This window comes from Megalopta genalis, chromosome 19 (assembly GCF_051020955.1).
Source record: "Megalopta genalis isolate 19385.01 chromosome 19, iyMegGena1_principal, whole genome shotgun sequence".
In the NCBI taxonomy this organism is placed as follows: domain Eukaryota; kingdom Metazoa; phylum Arthropoda; class Insecta; order Hymenoptera; family Halictidae; genus Megalopta; species Megalopta genalis.
In genome coordinates this window covers 3,207,139-3,228,784 of record NC_135031.1, presented here as the reverse complement: position 1 = coordinate 3,228,784, position 21,646 = coordinate 3,207,139, and the positions used below count along the sequence as shown (strand labels likewise).

At 43.3% G+C, this 21,646-nt stretch overlaps 1 protein-coding gene across 7 annotated transcripts in view; it reads left to right on the top strand.

Moving 5' to 3' along the window:
• The window catches only part of LOC143260755 (latrophilin Cirl), a 676,923-nt gene that overhangs the window by 515,407 nt on the left and 139,870 nt on the right, over positions 1-21,646 (top strand). The window lies entirely within an intron of this gene.

Genomic DNA, 21,646 nt, shown 5'->3' with positions numbered 1-21,646 from the left:
AATCCTCGAGGTGTTTCGACGCGTGGCGCGCGAGCTCGCGCGCGCGTGCACGCAAATATTTGAGATTCGTCGCGCGTGCAACGACGAGACGCGTGCTACGGCCGCCGAGCCGAGTCGGTTTTCTGCGTGCCGGGGTTACATCTACGATTTTAATCGATGACGATTCCGGGAAGAATGTCTGAACTGGTTGAGGCACGCACCGAACGCGATAGTATTTCGCGGAATCCGTTCATTGCTATTCAAACAGATGCAAACTGCTATGATCGAGTGTCGAGACCTGTCCGTCGATTTTCCTTTATTTTCCATTGATCGCGGATCGCATTGCTAGTGCGCATGAACGATTGTTGGTGGAACGAATCGTTTCATGAAAATGCAAAAACGTGAATGCATCGTGTCAAGCATATAGGAACGTTTGAAAATTCTGCTGACTGTGGGTGCCTTTTTTAAATACGTAGTAATATTATATATTCACTGCGCATTCGCTACGAGGTTATTAGCCGCGTTAATTAGATGATTCCTAGTTAAATCTTTTCAATTAATTTCGTTTCATCGATGAATCCCAAAGATTGTGCCTCGTAACATAAAGCGTCACCTATCTACCATAGGTGAAGCTTTATTATGAATGTTGTTCGTATCTTTTGTGTAGAAATATAAATTAAAAGTTCTTATTATGGTATGCTTCTCGGGGGTATGAGATTATCATCTATTTTATTAGAACTAAAAAGTGATATTATTGAATATTTTGGTTACTGTTCGATGGCTTGATGCTTCTAGATAACGCAATGAACTTAGAAATGTTCATTTAATATGAATAACAAATAATACGAATGAAATAGTAAAATACGTGCGTGTACCTGTTATGGAACAACGTCCCCGTGGTTCATATTAAATGCTCCTATTTTGGAACGCCGATTTAAAATGTTCGTACTAAGACGCCAACTGTTCCATAGATCGGGACAACGAAAAAATTGTCACTTTACGGCTGATTTTGTTACGTAAAGGTATTTGCGTGAGTGAATTTATAGAGAGCAATGTTGAAAAATATCGGTAGAGTTTTTTTTGTGCTGCTGTTTCAAGTAGGGGTCACAATTGAACGGTGTTTTATAATAGGTACATTTCTTTAACCCGGCCGTAAATATGTAGTCCAGTATCGTAGACACCGTCTGAAATGCTTGAACAAAGTGTCGATTCGTTTGTTTTCGTGGCGGCTCGCACCGGCACCGACCACGCACTTCGGGGACTGAGGCGATATTTGCAAGCTCGACGGAGTCAAACGCGCCAAAACAGGCCCAGGAAAGCGAATGAACGCCCCCCGTATCTACGCGCTGTTCTATCTCGGCGTGCACGCCTGACCGCTTGAGCGGAAGGTGCAACCATGCCTCCGAAGCGCGATCACGGGGACGATAATCGGCTCCTGAGATATGCATAAACGTTTTCCGCTCTGTTTCTCGCGCGCTTCTTCGGGGCTCCGCCTCCCTCGCGAGTCTCTCCGCACGAACAAAACCGCGCGCTCGCTCTCCCGTATCTCTTAATAACCCTTCTCGCTCGCACGCTACTCCGCGAGACACCGCGTCTCTGCTATTTCAGAACGAACGCGAATACATAGGTATCGGTTTTTAATATTACAGTAGCGAGAGATGTGCTCGGGCCTTTACGGAAGCTGTGCGCGTAAATTCCACCGGCGCGTGTTCGTTTAACCAGTCAGCTGTTTGACGAGTATACTCGTCATGGAGAAGTGATAGTATTTTCGGTCACGACGAGTATACTCGTCGTGCGTAAAAAGTAGCAGCCATTGGCATTTTAAATTGTAATTTTAGTGAAAACGAAAATATTTATATAATATTAAAATATTTATATATATATAAAAACTGAAATTTTAAGATATTTAGAATATTTTGAGGCCAATCCTACGCGAAGGTGTTTACATTGTTATAAAAATAAGATTAGGAAACGTTTATCGTTCCTTGCTTTGCTGAATACCACTCTACAGCAGCAATTTAAATTTGTAACTTTTATAAGCGTTAAGTGAATAAGTAAATATTAGTAATAAAATTTGTTAATTTTATAAAATGACTTACTCTTTGTTTGATGAGTATACTCGTCATCGCTCGATTCTCATGCTCTGAAAAGGTGGAGAAGTAGTTGATTCCTTCTATGAATGGAACAAAAATAATTATTACTTGAAAACATGTTTTATTGACACGGGTAATCTTATTTATTTTCGTAAATGCACGTATCACTTTTGATAAACCCATTGATAAGCCTATTATTATTTAATGTTGTGCGAAGAATATGAAACGGGTCTTTCATATTTGCCGTCCTTGAAGATTTTCTGATGCCATTCTCTAGGAATCTTTTAATATTTTTATGCCTTGCTTCAGTGGCTTCTTCAGATAATAAATCCATTGGGGATTATAAATGACTTTATTATCTCCATTTACTATCTGCATGAGTGAGTACTGTATGTGCTGTCTGTAGAATAAAGTATCATGCATAATTTTCAATATGTAACTGTGCAGTTTTAATTGCAGACTTTTCAAATACTTGTGTTGTTTATAGCGTAATCACTTGGTAATACTTTTTACTATTTCTTTTACTTTATTTTTTCTTTTTCTGCGATGTAATTATTTTTATGACTTTAGTCTTGTTCGGATTCGTGAATATTTGGCGGTGTTAGTGGAAGGATCGCAGATATTTGAGTTTGTTCATGGCTTTCAGATGACAGAACTAAGAAGCGCGCAAACATTCGCAGCTGTTTTCAGATTCTGCGGTTGCAGTAATAAGTCCATATCATGTACTCAAATTGTAGGCAATATCACGAATTTCATCTGTTATCTAACCAATGGTTCTATTATTATAATACTTCGAAGTCATACTTTCAGTTTTTAAAGAATTAAGAGCATGTTCATTTTAATTGAATAGAAACAGGAATATTGAAACATAAATAATTTTCAATTATCCCAATCTTTTCAGTTGTTAGTAAAAATAAACGTATAAAACTTACGAATTGTACAATCACGGTATTAGACAATATTAAATCGAGCTACATAACAATTTTCCAGTTACGAGAAATATTCGTTTTCCGCTTTTGTCCCATTTTCTAAGAAAATCGATCACTGTGCGGCGTTCCATATCTTCGATCTAGTTGAACTACTCGACGACAAAACGACAACAAAAGCACGCGTGTTCATGCTCCGTGAAATAACGCCTTTTGTTGGCCGACGTTCCTGGTCGACGCGACGCGGCGATTATCTCAGCACGGTATTTTCTTCGTTTCCGGCGCGTGTCGGTCCCGACGTATTATAATTTCATATTTCACAGTCGAGAACGAGCCGAAAGGGGATGGCACTCGACCTCTTTGGCAGCCGCTGATCCAATATTTGAAAATTAAATTAATCGCGGTTATTAAATTATTAGAGACGTATCGATCCCGGCGTGCGCAGCTCGTTAATCATCCGTCCGTCCAATTAGCGGCATCATTCGTCACGGAATCTTCGCGCGCGGCCGAAGCGCCGGAGTGCGTCCGACGAAATGAAACCGCAGGATCGAGGATCGTGGTTCGAAAATGATGCCTGGCTCACGGAGATCCTGTTTTCGGCGTTCCACGGCGAACTGTGACCGAACCGGGTCGGTTCTCGCATGAATTGCGCTCGCGAAAACGCGGTAATTCGGTCGGGTAAGTCGTGAACCGCGAAAATAGATGGCAGGGAATTGGAGTTCCGGAAGCCCGGCGAGTCAAGGCGAGGCCAAGAAAAGCTCCAGGCTCCGTGTAGTACTCGGGTGGTACAAGCATCGAGTCTGGGTGGACTCGCAGAGCCTGGAGGGGCACGGTGTTTCCTCTCGAGGACGAGGTTATTCGCCGTGTTAAATGCTCGGCTAAAATTGAGTGGCTGTTCCTCGTGGACCGCCGGAGAAAGAGAAGCTCCGAGAGCCCGGCAGAAGATACGAGAGGCTAGGCACTAAAACGAAGGTTCATCTTTGTTGGAAGGTCGCCGCCGACAGAGACAGGCGGCGAGAGGGCGAAAGGGTGGATCATAAGGGCAAGCTTTAAAACGCGGTCATTTCTTAAACTGCGCTCATCGTGAGGAAACTTTTGGTCGAGGTATTCTCGGTTTCTCTCTCTCTCTCTCTCTCTCTCTCTCTTTCTCTTTCCCTCTTCCTTCTTCTGCTTCGCTGTTTCTCCCGGCTTCTCCGCCTCGTCCTCCGTCTTCTCCTTTCGGCGCTACGTCTGAGAACCGAGACTGGGCGCACCTGAGGGGCAAAGAGTTAACCAGGAACTATAAAACTTGGTAGACGTTGTTAACGTTTCATTTACATAAATGACAGCCCTGACTCGCGACTTAACGCGATTTTCGGGCGCCCGCGCAAACTCGCCGCGCGCCCGGGGAAAGAAAGTTCCTCGACCGCGCGTCAATCCGCAACATTTCGCACGGCGGTTCCCTCCGAGGCGGAGCTTCGTCCTCGATTCCTCGTCGAAGGATTTGCGATTGTAATTATTTGGCTCGAACGGATCGCGGCGATGAAAGCAGCGCCACCGGGCCGGCGAGCCGCGTCGCTGGCCGGCGATCAACGTCGCGTAAATTATCGCGTCGGATTCCTCGGGCTCCATCCGCCACGGGAAAAAGAACGACGAGAGACCGACTTTTCTTGTACGGCCGTTCCCGCTTGTTCGGACCCGGGAATCCCCCTCCCTCCCCCCTCCTCTCCTCGCCGACTTAAATTTAATCCGGCGGGCTTAATCTCTCGATCTCAATTTATGAATATCCTCGATAAGAACCGGCCGGCGATTCGCACGTGATTTACGATCGAATTCGTGCCGTGATTTGTAAGAAATCGATAATATATGGAAGACACAGAGGAGAAGTCGTCGATTCTTACCGGTGGGAGCCGGCTCGCCCGAGCGGCACGCTAACGCCCGATTCGCCACGCCGAGCCGCGTCCTTACCAGAAGGATCAGAGACTCGAACCTGTCTCGAACACCGGCGGCCACCTGCCACCTGCGCGTCCTTGCTGCTACGCGCCTCTCTGCTCCGCCGCTGCTGCTCGGCCCTCGTCGCGTAGGAAAATACTTCAAAACTTCCCCGTTCCATTCCGGAGTTTCTTAATTCGTCTTCGTACACGTGACCCCTTCTGACGGCGTCCTTCCGAAATTTCGACAGAGAAGTCTATGGGGTATACTCTTGATTAAACGCGATTTCCTTCTATTTGCATTAGCAGCTCCCGTTCTTAATCCAAGATACGCATGTCCTTGAGATGTTCGTTATCGAAATGCAGCGATGTTGACGAATCTTGTCGAGAATGCGAAATCGGTTGTAACAGGTCGACAGAAAAAACGGGAAAAAAGGCGACCCTTCGATCGAATGCGTTACTGTTTCTACATTATTCTATTTTCTATTTGCAACCCAAGATGCCATTCCATTTATTCGAGATGCAAGAGACCGCGACACTTAAAATATTCGTTATTGAAACGCGGTGACATCTGCAAGTACTACCAACGATCTAAAATTAGTTGGAATAGGTCAACAGAATAGAGGATAAGGGCGGACATCTGGTAACGAATCGTTGATTAAACTGCCCTTTCATTTTTTATTTTCAACCCAGGATGCACGGGCCTTTGTATTATTTACTGTCGACGCGAATAGACGTATCCTTCAAGGTATTTTTCTCGCTGCCGTCCACAAACGTTGTTAATAATCTCAAATTCGTCCTACTTTTCCAATATTCTGGAGATGATAACTTTATTAAGTTCGTCGACAGTTGTGGTAACAAAGTCGTTCGTATTTCTAGCTATTCCGTCATGATCCATCGAAGATTCAGTTACAGAAATCTATAAACAAGCTCCACCATACGAAGCTCTTTCATCTGACTCGATTTCTGAGAAAAAATATTTAGGATACCTAATATGTTGTTAAATGGTAGACTACGCCATAAATAGTTTTTCTCACTGGACATTTTTTCTCACAAATAAGGTACTAATAAAGTGGCTCGATACGGCATCATGCCGACAGTCAAAAATAATACAGTAAATTCTCTCCAATTGTTCCTCGGCTTGTAAACAAAAATAGACAATTTTAAGAGATACGATTTCTTTTTTATTATAAGGAAATCTCTCATGAGATTTATTACAACATACTACATTACGGAGAATATTACAGAGTATAGTGAATAGCGAGAACGTTAGTAAAATTGTGGAAACGAAAGGCAAGGAGATACGATTATTCGTGCTTCGCGGCAAGTTTTTATAGTCGCCGATGATCAACAACTATAAAAACAAGCCGCGGGGCACGAATATAATCGTATCTCCTGTTCCCAAATTGTCCAAGCTGATGTTTACAAGCTGATGAGAATTTACTGCGTACAGTAACGTCTCTCTAATTGACGCTCAGATTGTCCACAAAAATGTACAATTTAGGAAGAGGAGATACGATTATTCCATCTTTGCGATTCTTTTTTATAGTTACGAATTGTCAACAGCTATAAAATCGAGCTGCAAGGCTCAAATAATCGTATCTACTCTTCCAAAATTGTCTATTTTTTGTGCACTATCTGAGCGTCAATTAGGAAGACATTACTGTACCTTCCACCCACTGACATGACTACTGTCGGCAAACCGTCTTCGTCCAGAATTAACCTTTTAGACACGACGCGCCACTATAGTGGCTTCCGCGGATGTCATCTCCCTGAACGACGCACCACTATAGTGGCTTACTCTAGTAGCCCACTCGGTCATCGTTTGAATCAAATAATCGTCTTCATATGCATTGTTTCACACTTCTTTTGTCTTCACATCGATTTACAATATACAGACTTATCTTAACAATATAACTGTATCTTAACAATATACAGACGGAATATACAGATACTCTGTACAGTACATATCAGACTCAGCCGTCCAGAGAAACAGCCTCGCGCAGAATTCAGCCTTACCTGAAAGGTTAAAGTTGCTGTTCCAACGATGCGGAGATGACAGCTGAAACTGACAGCTGATCTTAACGGATCAGCCCGTTCGGCTTCCCGAATTAGTTGCCATTGGATTCCCACTCGCTGTCTCATTGATCATCGGAGCTAGGCTAGTCGATTCACGGGGCGATCCTCGGGCTGATAACAATGAAAAATGTGCGTGGCTTAACGTATTCATCCGGGCGCACGATTAGGCGCGGCCGTGGCCGGTGAGTCGGGCATTCTCCGGATACCGGATATTCGCCTGGCACGATTATTCACCGTCACCGCGACTTCCAGTTGTCGCATGCGCTGCTCCGCTCCTCTCCGCTCCGCCCCGCGCCCTCTGCACAGGTATTACGCCTCGTGTCTGGGTCGTTCGCAGCTTGCGGACGCGACGACGAGACGCAGGTTAAGCACCGAGAGCCCCCGGAAAGGCCGGCCCCGGTTGGCTGGCATTTCGGCCCGAGATAATAACTCGTCCGGCGGGATGACTAGGCGCCACCCGGTATCCAAGAATGCCGGTGCTCGTCTGGGCCGGTCGGTTGGTCCTTCGCCTTAATGCCGGTCAGCGAGATAAGCGCGATTACTGCCATGAAAAAGAGGCGAACGATCCCGATTCGAGAGCCAGCCGACTCGTTATCCCCGTGGATGATTGCCAAGGACATCGGCCGCGATACCATCTGCCAAGACGCGTGACCATGTCGGAACTTCCGGGGAAATTTCATTGGAACGCCGGGAGATATTCCCCTAACACAGAAGAGGCAGTCCGATTTTCCAACTTCGAACGATCGATTTGTTTTTAATCTCTAACCCTTTGAGGGAGGATGCCGACATATTGACCGTATGAGAAATATACACTTTATTTTAGGGGTTACAATATAATATTATATATATAATATTATATATTATATAATTCGATCATGTACATAACGGAAGACCATTTTGCATTGTTTGCTTCATTGATGCAGTAATGTAATCCTGTGAGGAAAATATTAAAAAATCCTTGTCCGGAACGGTTTAATCAACAATCGTTAATGAAAGAGTAAGCGCATCAGGCAGATCAATACTTCTACTGAAAACTTAAACGCTGATGTACTGTTTGGATCTGCTCGACCCATAATTAGATTGATACTTTTATTTACGTTGATTAAGATCTAGATTTTTCTCAGAATTGAGGAAACTACAAATATCAGACTTTACGTTCAACAGTGCATGACAATTGAACGCGTTTTTGTCGGAAGCATTTACAAATCAGCATGGACTTCCTAAATAATTCTAAAAGTTTCAAAACAAACGTTTCATAGTTTAATAACACGAGATGTTGCAACGATCGCCTTATTCTTAGCGTTCTCAGCTGGTCTCTGTACTCCTTGAAGACGAACATTCAACAACGTTGAGTACACATTTTACGCAACCTGGAACTATCTTTGTTTACTAAACAGATTTGATAGAGATGATAACAGGAAATTCAATCGGTCTTCAAGTTATAGCAGCTTCCCCTTTTTTGAGACCCGACGATCGCCTATTTGGACCGTATTCTCCTCGTGGTTTTCGAGAGAAGAGACGGAACGAAGGAAAACAGGGGATCACGAAACGATCAGAGTTCGCCCGACAATTATAAGACGATCGCCCTCAGCAGAGACTTCGAGGCTGGTGGGAGCCGTTTGCCTCTCCCGTCCGTGTGTATCTCTCGTTCTCTCTCCGTCTCTCTCGCTCCCTGGTCGCCTCGCTTTGTCCTCTCGAGGCCATGGAGGCAGAGCCGCGAGGTCTATATTGCAGTTAATCTATGTTCCGATTGTATCTGTTCATTGGGTTACGAAGTACCCAGGCACGGGCCCTCGGACATTAACTGCCGTTGTTACTGCCTGCAACGATCGCAGATACCAGCGGTTTCACCGCATTCGCCCCCGTGTCGTGTGTGTTTGCATGAGAGCAGGCTGCGGAGTAGCCTGATCGATAGAATGGAATAGAATACCAGGGAGGAAGATCACGACGGGAGTGTAAGGAGACGAAAGAATAAGGGGTGGCTCCTCGATAACGATGAATTTAACGCGACGCGGGGACACCGCGTGCGTCGCTTTATCTAGCCGACCGGTACCAGCTCGGACCTCCCTCCTCTCGACGGTTTTTAATCGGCCGCGCAGATTAGCGGCATTTCTTGTTAATTAATACGACGTCGATCGGACGCGTGACGCTATTCAAGCAATTTCTGTTGTATACTCCTCCCGCGGGCGGAATGCACACCTCGCGGACTGCGAGATCGTTTAGGAATCTTTAGCCTCGGGGAATCCTGGAATCGCTATAAGTTTTCTCATTTAACGCGCCGACCAACCAGTCCTGGCATTTTACTAATATCCGCAGCTAACACCGAATCGACTCGTTCGCAGCTTCGTTTCAATTTAGAACGCAGATTTACTCTCCGATTAGATTGACCTGAAATTACTACGCTGAAATAGGAAGTTGCATGTCTTCCGTCGATAATGGAAAGTCCGATCGCCGTTTCAAAATTAGGTGACACTTTTAACCGTTTGTGACCCAAGCAGCGCGAACGCATTGTTTAAATCCTTTGTCGAGAAGTCTCAGGACATTCGAACGACGATGCACTCACACACTGCCGAAGTATCGCGCTCGATTACTGCTGAGTTCACGCGCGTACATCGTATAGGTGCTTTTTTTAACGTAAATAATACAACTAACACATTTTGTATTTCATTGTTATCTTCTCATTTTTATTGAACAAAACTTGAAATATATATAGTACGCATAATAAGACAAGCGTTATCGCGCTGTTCGGCATTTTTCGACCGTATTTTTTCAATGACTTCTTCCTCCATTATTTATTTTGTTATACGCGTGAAAAATTCTTTAGGACAAAAAAGGTACATAACACGTGAGGGAAATCAAAGTAAAAATTATGCAGAAGAAAATATCGCTTATAGAGATTAATAAAAATGATTATCGTACAATATGCTGCAACGATAATTTTATAATTCTTAAGGATTGGTCAATTATCTGCTTTGCGTGTACGGATTAATTATTCTATTCATACAATTTTCACATCCATATGTCGTGCGATGATTTAGTAAATAAAATAGTGCGTTTCCTTAGATATTTTGATACAATTAGAAGAATTCAATAATTGCTGGACATGAAATTATGGCCTTTGATTACAATATTTCTTAAAAAGAGTTTTCTCGGAAATTGTGCTAAAGATCAAATAATAAACCAATTCTGCAGATTGTTTCACAGGATATTCGTAGAAATTGTTGACTGACTGCGTATAAATAGATCTACGAGAATGAACATACACATACGCCTTTTGCGACCAAAGGATCACTGAATTCTGGCGTTGCTATTTCAACTCATCTTGGACAATAATTGGAAGGAAACGAGTATTGTGTGCCGAGGACGAAACGATCGAGGCGCAGCCAAGGCGGCTAAACCGTCGAAATCTCGGAGCCGGCTCGAGTCGCATAATTCCTCGGACGTCTGGGATTCCCCTTGAACTCAAGCACGTCGGCCCGAAGCAAGACATACGATTAATTACTGTGCGCCACGTCCAAATGCGGTGGCGGTAACAGTAATAGAAGCACCACGGCGACGTCGGCGTCGGCGTCGAGTCACAGGTACGACTTGCGCGCCGGCCGTGGAACTTCCAACTGGAGTCCCCTGAAACGTAGTGCCACGTAGATCCCGCAAACGAATGAGTATCGTAGGAGATACGAGCACCTACTCCTGGGATCAGATACGTGTTATCAGTTTTCCCGAATTAACCGTTCCCACTGGTCGAGGCAGTCGAGCTTCTTCGATATTTCGGAAAGTTCTTGAAACGCCGAGCCATCGAAACTTTCGATTCGAAACTCCCACTAGGTAGATACGATTCATTTGGGGCTTTGAATGTGTTCGCGATAGAGAACAAACGCGATCGATCCGCGCTCTCATCGATGATAACGTTTTTACGGAGTGTTCCGTTTCGCGCGAGCAAGATTCCGTACGGGTTGGACGCGACACCCTTCCGTTTTAACCCTCGAGCACATTCGCTGTTTGGACTGTAATAGTGGACTACAAAAGTGTTCGTACATTTTTTAACCTTTTAGGTACGGTTGAATTCTGCGCGAGGCTATTTCCCTGGACGGCAGATTCTGATATGTACTGTACAGAGTCTGATGCTGTATATTCCGTCTGTATATTGTTGACACTGCTGTAAATCGCTGTGAAGACAAATAAAAATGTGAAACAATGCATAGGATGATGATTATTTAATTCAAACGGAGAGCGAGTGAGCTACTGGAGTGAGCCACTATAGTGGCGTCTCGTTCAGAGAGATGATATCCGCGAAAGCCACTATAGTGGCGTCTCGTTCAGAGAGATGATATCCGCGAAAGCCACTATAGTGGCGTATCGTTCTGAAAGATGGTATCCGCGAAAGCCACTATAGTGGTGCGTCGTGCCTAAGAGGTTAAATGACTTGAATTCTTTTTAGATGATAGAGGGACAGGTCTACTAAACGATGGCTATAAAGCTCTTTTTTGATTTTGCCATTACTTGGAATGAAAAGTGCAGATTTCTTACAGTTTTTGGTCAAAATCGTGATAAAACTGTGACTTTTGCGATCTTTATTGCGATTTTAATTTTCAATATGCATATAAGTTACGAAGATCTACGAAAGACATTTTTTAAATTTTTATTATAAGAGCTCAAATAAAGAAGTTAAACAAGCGAGAGATTTTTTTTTCTTTGTGATTCCAAGTAATTGCAAAATTAAAAAGAAAATAGCATTCCCGTCAACGTCTAGTAAACTAGTCCTTTTATCGTCTAAAAAAAATTCAAGTGATTTAGTTGAGTTTTGAAAAAGTTATTATTTTTGAGAAGGTGTACGAACATTTTTGTGGACCATTGTATGTAAAATGACTATCTGTGCAGGCTCTGTATTTAGAAACAATTGTTTTAGGGTAAATAAAATATTGACAAATCGTCGAAAAAAACGCAATAAAATATAATATAATATTTATTAAATATACACACACACACACAATTATTCATTTACTTACCCGAAATATTACGCGTGGGATAGAAATCTATCCAGCGAAAATGCTCTATTAATTTACCATTCCTAATTTCCCAGAAACTATAGAAAATTTAAGAAGTATTAATAAAATTTTTGAACACTTTTCCATCTCTGTTATCCATAAAAGTATAAAACCTAAAACCTACCGATTGTTCTGGCCAGCGACATCCATTCAGAGTACTTTCAAACACGCGTCTCTCCGGGGGATTCAACGTTTAACTAGAGCGTGGAGCAACTCGGCTCTAGAGCGTTGAGTTATGGTATAGAAAGAATGAACCTACACCCATGATTAATTACCGCAGGTAAAAATCCGGTGGAACTTTCGGTCCCGGGAGCCATAAAAGTTTGTTAACTCGTTCTTCGTCGGGATAATTCTCGAGTCATTTTCAACCCTCGTTTCCTTTAAGGGCATACTTCAGCGTGGTTCCCCGACGGTCCGGGCTCTGCCTAGAGCCTCTAAGCTACCGGAATCTGTTCCGTCATCTTCGTGACGCAAGTCCCAACGTCACCGGGTAGAGTAGCTCCAGGATGATTTCTTTGAACGCGGTAAATCGTGCAACAGCGCGCGTCGCTAACCCGCCGCGCCGGTCACAAAGTTGTCGGACGCGCAGTTCGGTGGCCGGCACGGCGGATGAGTGGACAAGAAAGAGGTCACGAAAAGGGGAGGGCGGTGAAGGGAACACGGAGAGAGAGAGAGAGAGAGAGAGAGAGAGAGAGCTGGAAATTAGCGGTGAAAGCGAAGTGGTGCTTTCCGGCCGTCGTACGGGGTGCCTCATACGGTCGGGCAAGGAGCCGAACGGTTAATTAGAAATTCTCGGTGGTAATCGGCGGCTCTCGGGGTGGACCACCGATCGATGGTGGTCAACTGGGCTCATTGTCGGGTCTACCAGACACTCCCCTATTCTCCGCTCCGCGCCGTTGCAACACCGCGCGGTGCAACGCTCACGGTCTCGTCAACCCTCTTCGCGAGCCCCCACCGCCGGCCCGCTATGTTTCATTCGAAAACCGGGCCTTCATCGACTGTTCGAGTTCATTAATTAAATACTTTTGAACCCCGGCTACTTCAAAATCGTTCGATCACTTGCCGTTAATGAAATCCGGAGGATTTCATTTCACGGAGGGAGAACCGTTATTTTTGAAGAAATTATACACGCGCTAATTTTCGATGTCTTTGATTAGTATTGGAGTCAGATCTAGCGTGTAAGATACGCCGTAAATTGCACATTTAAATTCATTACATACAAAATTGTACAACAGCAACTATGAAGTTTCTTTAAACTTCTTTACATCATCTAGTACACAATTAGCATACCTGAATATTCATATATCACCGGAGACAGTTTCGGGATAAAACATTTGACGATGAATTTCGGAGACTTGTTTAACCTGCCGCGAACCAGGTGATAAAAAGTTTCGTCTTGAACCATGCGGGCCTAATTATAATCTGAACTTTTTCTATCTACAAAAATATATATTTTCAACCAGGATACACGTTAAATTGGTGTTTCATTGTTTTTGTAGTAAGGACAAACCTTAGTAACAATTACTATTACTAATAACAGTAATATTAATAACAATTATTATTATTAATAACAATAATAATATTATTAATAATTACAACTCAAGCCACTCGCGTGTACTTTGTAATAAAATTCTGTTAACGGTTTTAAAACCGCTGGTGTTAACTTGTCCCTAAATGGTTCACGGAAGGTGAAATGACATTTTTTGGCTGCGTTTATATATATATAGTTCACTTTAGTAGTGCAGAATTAAAAATATTCAAATAAGCTGATCATCGGATCGTGTTGGTAGTAGTTTATAGTGGTCCATTTTAGATGAAGAACTCATTATTAGATTGATGTAAGCCGATGAATATGATAATAAAAAGAGTTAAAAGAGAGCCGATGCGATTTCATACGTTTATTTCAGTATTAAATAAAATATAGTATTGTGATTAGTAAAATGGTGTTGTGTAAAAACATTATTTCAAGGTTCGAAATAATAATTCCATTCATTATAAATACGATAGAGAGAGAGAAAGAAAGAAAGAGAGAGAGAGAGAGAGCAATGTATGACCTTTTCTACACTATGCACTCCCTGGCCCGCATCTGAAACGTACAGTTTTGAGATCTCTCGTAGAGTTAACTTTTAAACCACCCGAGTTATGGACAGCAAAGTTCACGACATCTATATCATTCATTTATTGATTAACAATGTTTATAGCCTATGGACGAATCCTACTATAATTTGGCATCGTATCGCGACGATTGGCACCGTATACTATGCACGTGTAACATTCGCGATTATTATTCGACGTGGATGAAGCGAATTAATGTTCCATTCGAATCTTAGATTAAAAGACTGAATGTTCTCGTCTACATTAGCATTCTAGCAATCGCTGTGAAAACTGTGCCACTGGAGTTCGCAGTGGAAAAAGAAACAGCCAACTTTGGAAGCCCTTTTGTGCAGGGTCGATATCCGGTATCAGACACCGGCGGAACGTCCAGCCACTGACACGTTGCTCCCCTGGATAAAGTAATAATTCGGTGGATCTCGAGCAGAGCTATCCCCTCGTCAAAGTCGCCCTTTGAAATTTCGAGTTGCTCGTCGGGAGTCTCGCAAAGAGCCGAAGTTTAATAGACAGGATCGGGAGCGCAGGCGGAGGCCGATTTACAAAAACAAATTCCCCTTTGTTCGCGATCGGCTGCCGGTGTTCCGGACGCGGGCGCAATGACGTGATTGCAACGTCATTAATTAAGTATGGAGGACCGAGGCCGGGATTCGCGGAGCTTTTTATCGGTGTTCGGGGATGACCAATCCGGGACGAGAGTCCCTCGCGCGCGGAACCCTCTGTTTTCATTCCCGTTCTCTCTTTTTCAACGCCCCTTTACCCCTCGGCGATTGACCATCCGTCTGACCGCTCCAGCTCTTATCTCTCCCAAAGATTTCTCGGCTTTAATTGCGCTAGTCAGTGTCCCGCCCCCCTCCCTCCGGCTCCATCGACGCTGTCGTAGCTGGCCTTTCACCTATCTCCTATCGTGTCGCTCGACCCCTTTTTCATCCGGCCACTGTTTTAATGGCGTATTTAGATGTTCGGCCGGTGTCCCTCAAAAGAGGAGAGAGCCGGCGGCCGCCTGCCATTGAGAAATTAACAGCGAACGGCGCCGCGATCGCCGGAAGATAAACGGAGCTTTTACCGTGGCACGATCAATTATAGAGCCGGGCCTCGAACGCGGGAAAATTCGATAACGTTGACGTTCGAACGGGTCGCGTCGCGCGACGTGCGACGGGCGCAGCCGAGTGCCGCGCGTTTATGTTAATTGTGGGAACAGAAAGGGACGCGTGTTTTATGCGAGTCGCGTGTTATGAGTCGAACCAACTTCCATCCTCCCTACCACCTGGGAGGCTTTCTCCTTTTTTTCCCTCTCCGGTCGCACCCCCATTTTTCTCCTCCGTCGGCTTTTGTGTTCGCTCCTGTTTATACACTGGACACGCTTTTCCACGAAATGGAAGTGCTTATGAATTACGCGCGCGCCGGGAATACGAATGCCAACGAAATTTCTGATGGAAGTTGGAAAACACAGCAGCCGCCGCGGGGGTATCCCGCCTATCCCGAATTTCTATGAATTTTACGAAACCCCGGTCAATATGAAATCCGCACAAATGCACCGCGGACTGCGCGCGCTCTCGTTCCGGTCCGCTCGGAATCTCGATTTGCGGCCGAACCGTTCCAAAACACGGCGACACGCGTGTTCGCTCCGGACGGAATTAGAGTAATCCTTTTTTTTCCGCTGTATATAATTCATTGCCGAACCGACCGAACCATTTCGAAACAAAAGCTCTGACAAAATACGAGCTTTTCGGTCGGAACCATGGAAATCGTACGTAATAATTGGAGACAAGAAGCGCGCGACTCTGGATTAACCGTGTCTGCACGAGTTGAACATACACACTGCTTGGTTCTATTGTGAATTTCGATTCCGCTAAATATGTAAAATAAGAACCTATGGTTGCCATTTTTCGACCTGTAGTTCCTCTTGATTCTTACCCTTCGTGAAACAAACATTAATCAGTTCTTTCCGCGATTGTCTGCTGTTCTTAACAACTTGTTATACTTTGACGAGCATGATTCGTTAAGCACGATAATTTTTGTTATGTCCGAATAAAATTCTGTTCTTTCGTTATCAATATTTCATACTGAACCTATCAAGGCAGTCAAAATGGCCGATTTCACAGTTTTTGTTTGAATAGACTTCTTCACAGAAAGTGAATAAATTTTTTAATTCAAGCATATATTGTAATGAAAACGACGAGAGGTCTAAATAAATACAGTTTTTTTAGCGTTATGGAGCTACATATGTATACCACTTTTAGGTCACGGTAGCTTTAACGTTGAACATTCAAGTGAATATGTAGGCACATGAATGTATCATAGATTTCCTTCTTTCTCTGAGAAATAATTAGAATAAAAAAATTCTGGTAATTTCAACAATGAAAAAAATGGTGTACGTAAAGCGTTAACAATGCAAACGTTTTCAAAATGGTGGTGTTCAGGGAACTTTCAGAATATCAAAGTTCTTCCGTGTCTGTATGATTGCAATCTTCTTTAACCAGTTAGCTGTTCTTTTCAAGTATAATATCATAATACAAAATGTTGTCGTTTTCTCAGGAATGATCGTCAAACACAGTTAACTTGTTAAGAAGGGTGTACATATAATTTGATATTCTTTATTAAATTATATATTTTATAAAAATGTATTTAAACAAAATATGACGAAATCAAACGTATGCAGCATAATTACAGTAACTTACAGTAACTTTTCAAAGAAATTGTAAGAGCTAAATGGTTAAAAAGTTCTACATTTCCATCTATACCTTGGAACTTTCAAGATCTTGTATTTTTTTTAACACTAAACTACCGGGCATTAAAACTGACACACATGTGTCGCTCTATAAGAATGACAATACTGAATTAATATAGACTTTCCGCCGCTTTTATCAAAACGAGTGTCCCGAATTCTGAGATTTATTTAACACGTTGAATGCCACGGGGGTCACCGGTGACCGGCACTTAACTTGGCGGTGACGCCATGGGGGCCACCGGTCACCGGCGCGCCCAAATTGATAGAAATATATATATATATATATTAGGTCTACCGGAAAGTTCTGTCTGATAATATCATTGCAAATTTCAATAGATATGCATATATTCATTTGAGATATATATTTTTGAAAAATGTTGCTCACAAATTGCCATCACGCTGGCAAAAGGTCATAAGTAACGATAGAAATTATATTGTACAATAGATATTACTAAATTTATCAAGAATCTATTATTTCCTTTCATTTCTCAAACGGACAGAACTTTCCGGTAGACCTAATAATTTAAAACAAATGTCAATATCTAAAATTTTCTATTATCACCATCGTCGATTCAAACAGTGAGCCTTGTCGCAATTAACATGTCAAACATGGTTATACACTGTAACTTATCTATTGCAGATAATATTTCAACATTATATGTATCACATAAAAGAAAATTCATCGTGGCGCCACGGGCAATTTCTGTAAAACCGGCGTGGCATTCAACGTGTTAATGATTACCTGTAAAAATGTCTTTATAATTGAAACGGCCTTAAAAGAAAAAATGTGAAACCGACCATTTTGACCGTCCGAAGTGGATTTGGTGTTAATCTGCTATCTTTCTCGTCCTCGCTTTTTAAATTGCTGAATTAAGAACTGTCTGCGACTTTCGTTCCGCTAGGACACCGAGAGCGGAAGGGAGAGCGCTGCGGCCCGAAGGACGTCGAACGCGGATTTATCAGTTAGCAGTTCATTAGGGTCGGGAATCATTGAATTTCAGAACGAGCCGTAATAGATATTGTCCGCAGGAGCGAAGGCCGCGACAAATCGACGAAAAAGTAGCCGCGCATAATTCAGCCGGTTCGTCCTTCTTCGTGGCGCGGTGAATCGTCCCTCTCGAAGGATTCACAGACACACGGCCCTTTTTTCCGTCGCTGGTGCGCACACCAAGTAAAAGTGAAAGAGAAAGAACTGGCGAGAAAGATAGATAGAGAGACGGTAGAGAGTGGGGGCGGGCGAGGGGCTCCGGTGCGGTGGGAGGAACGAAACGTAGATCAGGGACGTCCGAGCTTAATCCACGCTAATTAAATCGCGGACGTAAAAGAGAGGCGCTTTGGCTTGGCGCGATCGTGACTCGCGAAAATAAAAACAGCGAGCAGGAGGCAGAAAAGGGAGAGTCGAGCGCTCGCTCGCTTGCTCGCACTTTGCGAGGCCGGACGAAAGAGGACGACGCGCATAAATTATTCCCGAAACTGCACGACGATCGAGAACGAGGACCTCGCGCTATGAATCGCGTTAATCATGCTAATGGAAATTGATTTGTTGGTTTCGATGCATCGGTCTCCTGGCCAGATGGCGCTGGAAACGGAGACGTGGACGATGTCGTCGACAATCGTTTCTCGCAATTTTGAGACAATTTTATTAACTTGTACTTTACTTTCGTTGTTCTTCTGAACTCGCATACATTCAGAGTCCTGCATTTTAATACTGTACACCGAGCCGGTCAGAATGACGTGTCTCGTTTCTCATATATTTTGTTTCGAAACTATTGAAAATGTAAAAATCCTTTCTTAGAAAATGATTGAATAAACTCGATAATCCAAGCATATGTGACAGTATGCACTTCTGAGAAAAACTGATACGTCAAATATACAACAGTCACAAGTTTAGAAGTATTTAAAGATGCTATTATATCGCGTTTGGAACATATGATCAAATTAATAAAAGAATTAAAAAATCTCTGTCTGATAGCAACATCTCTTCAATTAATAAAAATAATGTACGATAATGTGCAATAATAAAAATTTAGGGTTCGATAGCCCAGTGTTAGTCATTTAAAAATCATGCGTATCTTAACCAGACACATCAGAAAATGAGCGCAGCGTTCGTGTTGATTTTCTTAAATTATTAAAATGATCTGATTGAACGCTGACGAGCATCCACCAATTACAAACCCAATCACCAAAAAGGATAATCAAACATGTTACTGACGCGGACATATCGATTTCAATTTCTCCGATGCACTCGATTGCTTCATCAGAACGTTTAACATGAAAAGGGTCCCTCCCCTTCGGACGCTAACAAATATGTGAATAATTAATTTTGACGTCTCGATGACGGAAAAACTGGTTGTCGAACGTGTAATTGCTCGGGAAGCGTTATCGCAACAAGACACTCGCTAGATTCATGAATGTGTACCAATGTTATTTTCAGCGACACGGTCCCGGTTATCCATTACCGAGAATTGTTATTGGCCCGTGAACGGTAATTGGCCGACTTCGTTTTCGAGCAATTTAACGATAATTAATTGCAACCCGATGCAAATGAGACTCGCGTTCCTGCTTCAAACTCGTCGTTCCGTTCGGTATGCGTTAATCGTGTCCCGGCCCGAAGAAAAAGAATTCCGTTCTTTGCGGCCAGCGTCGAAAAGATTAACCGAGCGTCGGTTTCGGCCGGTGCGTCGGAAACGCGGCGCTTAATCTTGTTTTGCGCGGGCAAACGCGCGTTTTATAAACCGCCTCGGCGCGGCGCTATGAAACGCGATTACAAACGCGCGCCAACAAACACAGTCGCGTCCGTTTCGAAAATGCTTGCTGTTTCCTCTGCTCTCTCTTTAGTCTAACGTTTAATAAATAAACACATCGTACGAAATGGTGCCCGGACCTTATAAACAAAGCACAAATTTACTTATTCGTACAAATTTATTCGTCAGAAATGCGCCACCGATAATTACCGTGTCACGCTTTAAAATAATCACTTAAATATTTAAAAGATTCTTAACCCTTTCGCTACGGCGGTTCAGTCCGCCGTAGCGCCCCTCCTGAACGGAACCACCCGCCGAAATTGTGCACATTGCGCGTGGATAGTGTATTTGGGAAGAAAAGGGATTTTTCTTTAAAACAATATAGTTATAATTTCTGCATAAGGTATAAAGTTATTTAATAGGTAAAAAAAGTTTCATTAACAATGGAAAAAGTGAAGAAATAATATATAATATACAGTAATAAAATAAAACATAATATTCATAATACAAAACATAATACATAATAATTAGTCCTAAAGTTAGTACTTTCGATTTTCTATCCCTTTATGACATGTAACACAATAATAATGGGAAATGCAGGTAGAACAAATATAACTTGAATGGTGTGTCGTTTATTTCGGACTGTCGTTTGTTTGTTTCGTCAAAAGATTCACGCAATAGTAACAAGAGGCGGTGCAGTCCAAAAATTAGGTCGCGATTTTACCAGCATGTCGGATATATCCGGCGTTCGGCTCCGCGAGTGTTCATATGGATGACGAATATATCCGTCGTTCGGAGCGAAAGGGTTAAAAGTGCGTGTGGTAATAGTCTCGATTTCATTGTTTCGCGTCGCACTCGTTCTTCGGTCGACAGCATTTTCCATTGTAAAAATCGCGGAACCGCTCGCGGTCCACTGACACGAACAGCTGTTGTAATTACAATGATTGATGTATCGCGATCGGACTTAACGACGCAACCGGGTACAGCGGCGCTTACTTAAGCGCAAGAAATTGTTCGAATATATGCATCGCGCGGGACTTTCGACTGAGAAATTCCCGGTGCTTTGTTTTTTTACGTAATGTAAACAGGACAAAAAGTAGCGATTGGAATGTTCGCGCGTTTTCAATCTTCGAAAGCTGCGACACGGACCGTCTTCGCGAGGCCTCTCGGCCTCGCTGTATCGTGACCGGTCAATCTAATCGATCGAGAGGCTGGTTGCAAGTCACTTTTTCGCCGGAATCGATTTGCAGCGCCGGCACGACACGCACCATAGTGAACGCGACACGATCCTCGTTCGTGCACGAAGACAGACGGTCCACGCCGACCCTCCAGTGATTTTCCGAATCATCAGAAGGGTGTGAAGCATACATAATGCATCAGAGACATTATGCGAAGGCGTGTACAACTCTCGCGGGCGGGTCCCTGCCATTACACATGTACCTACGTATGGAAATGAAAAGGGCGGCCCCAGCCGTCTCGAGTGACCCAAATATGGAATTTTGGTCGGCCCAAGCCGTAACGAGCAGCCAGCCTCTGATTTCCTCTGGTCTTATTATCGATCATCGTTCTCGAGACCCTAGCAAAACCTTCGGTCTTTGCTAACGTTCCAAAAGGACCGAGCTTCGTCACCGACGATAGGTGACTTATCTGCGTACGTAATTATTCCGCAGCTTCTTCACTCGAAACGATACCTCTACTTCCTTTTATGAATTCAGCCAAGGAGCTGTACTTTTGTGCGGTAATCATAATTGGATGGATAACGAACATAGGTAACGAATACCAGCATTCATTCACAGTTCTATACAAATTCTAGAAAATTTACTTTCGCGCACTAGAAAAACTCTTTCACTGCAAATCTTGGAAAAATGATAGTCATTTTTGTTCGCTCACACTTTAACCCCTTGACATACAATGTCGTGTTGGGGTCCTCTATTCATTTCCGTTTGCCACTGTAGACTTCGACGAGTCAAACTCAGTCTAACTTTCCAGAGCTTTCGACGAACGCCGTGCAGTATGTTATTAGATTACTC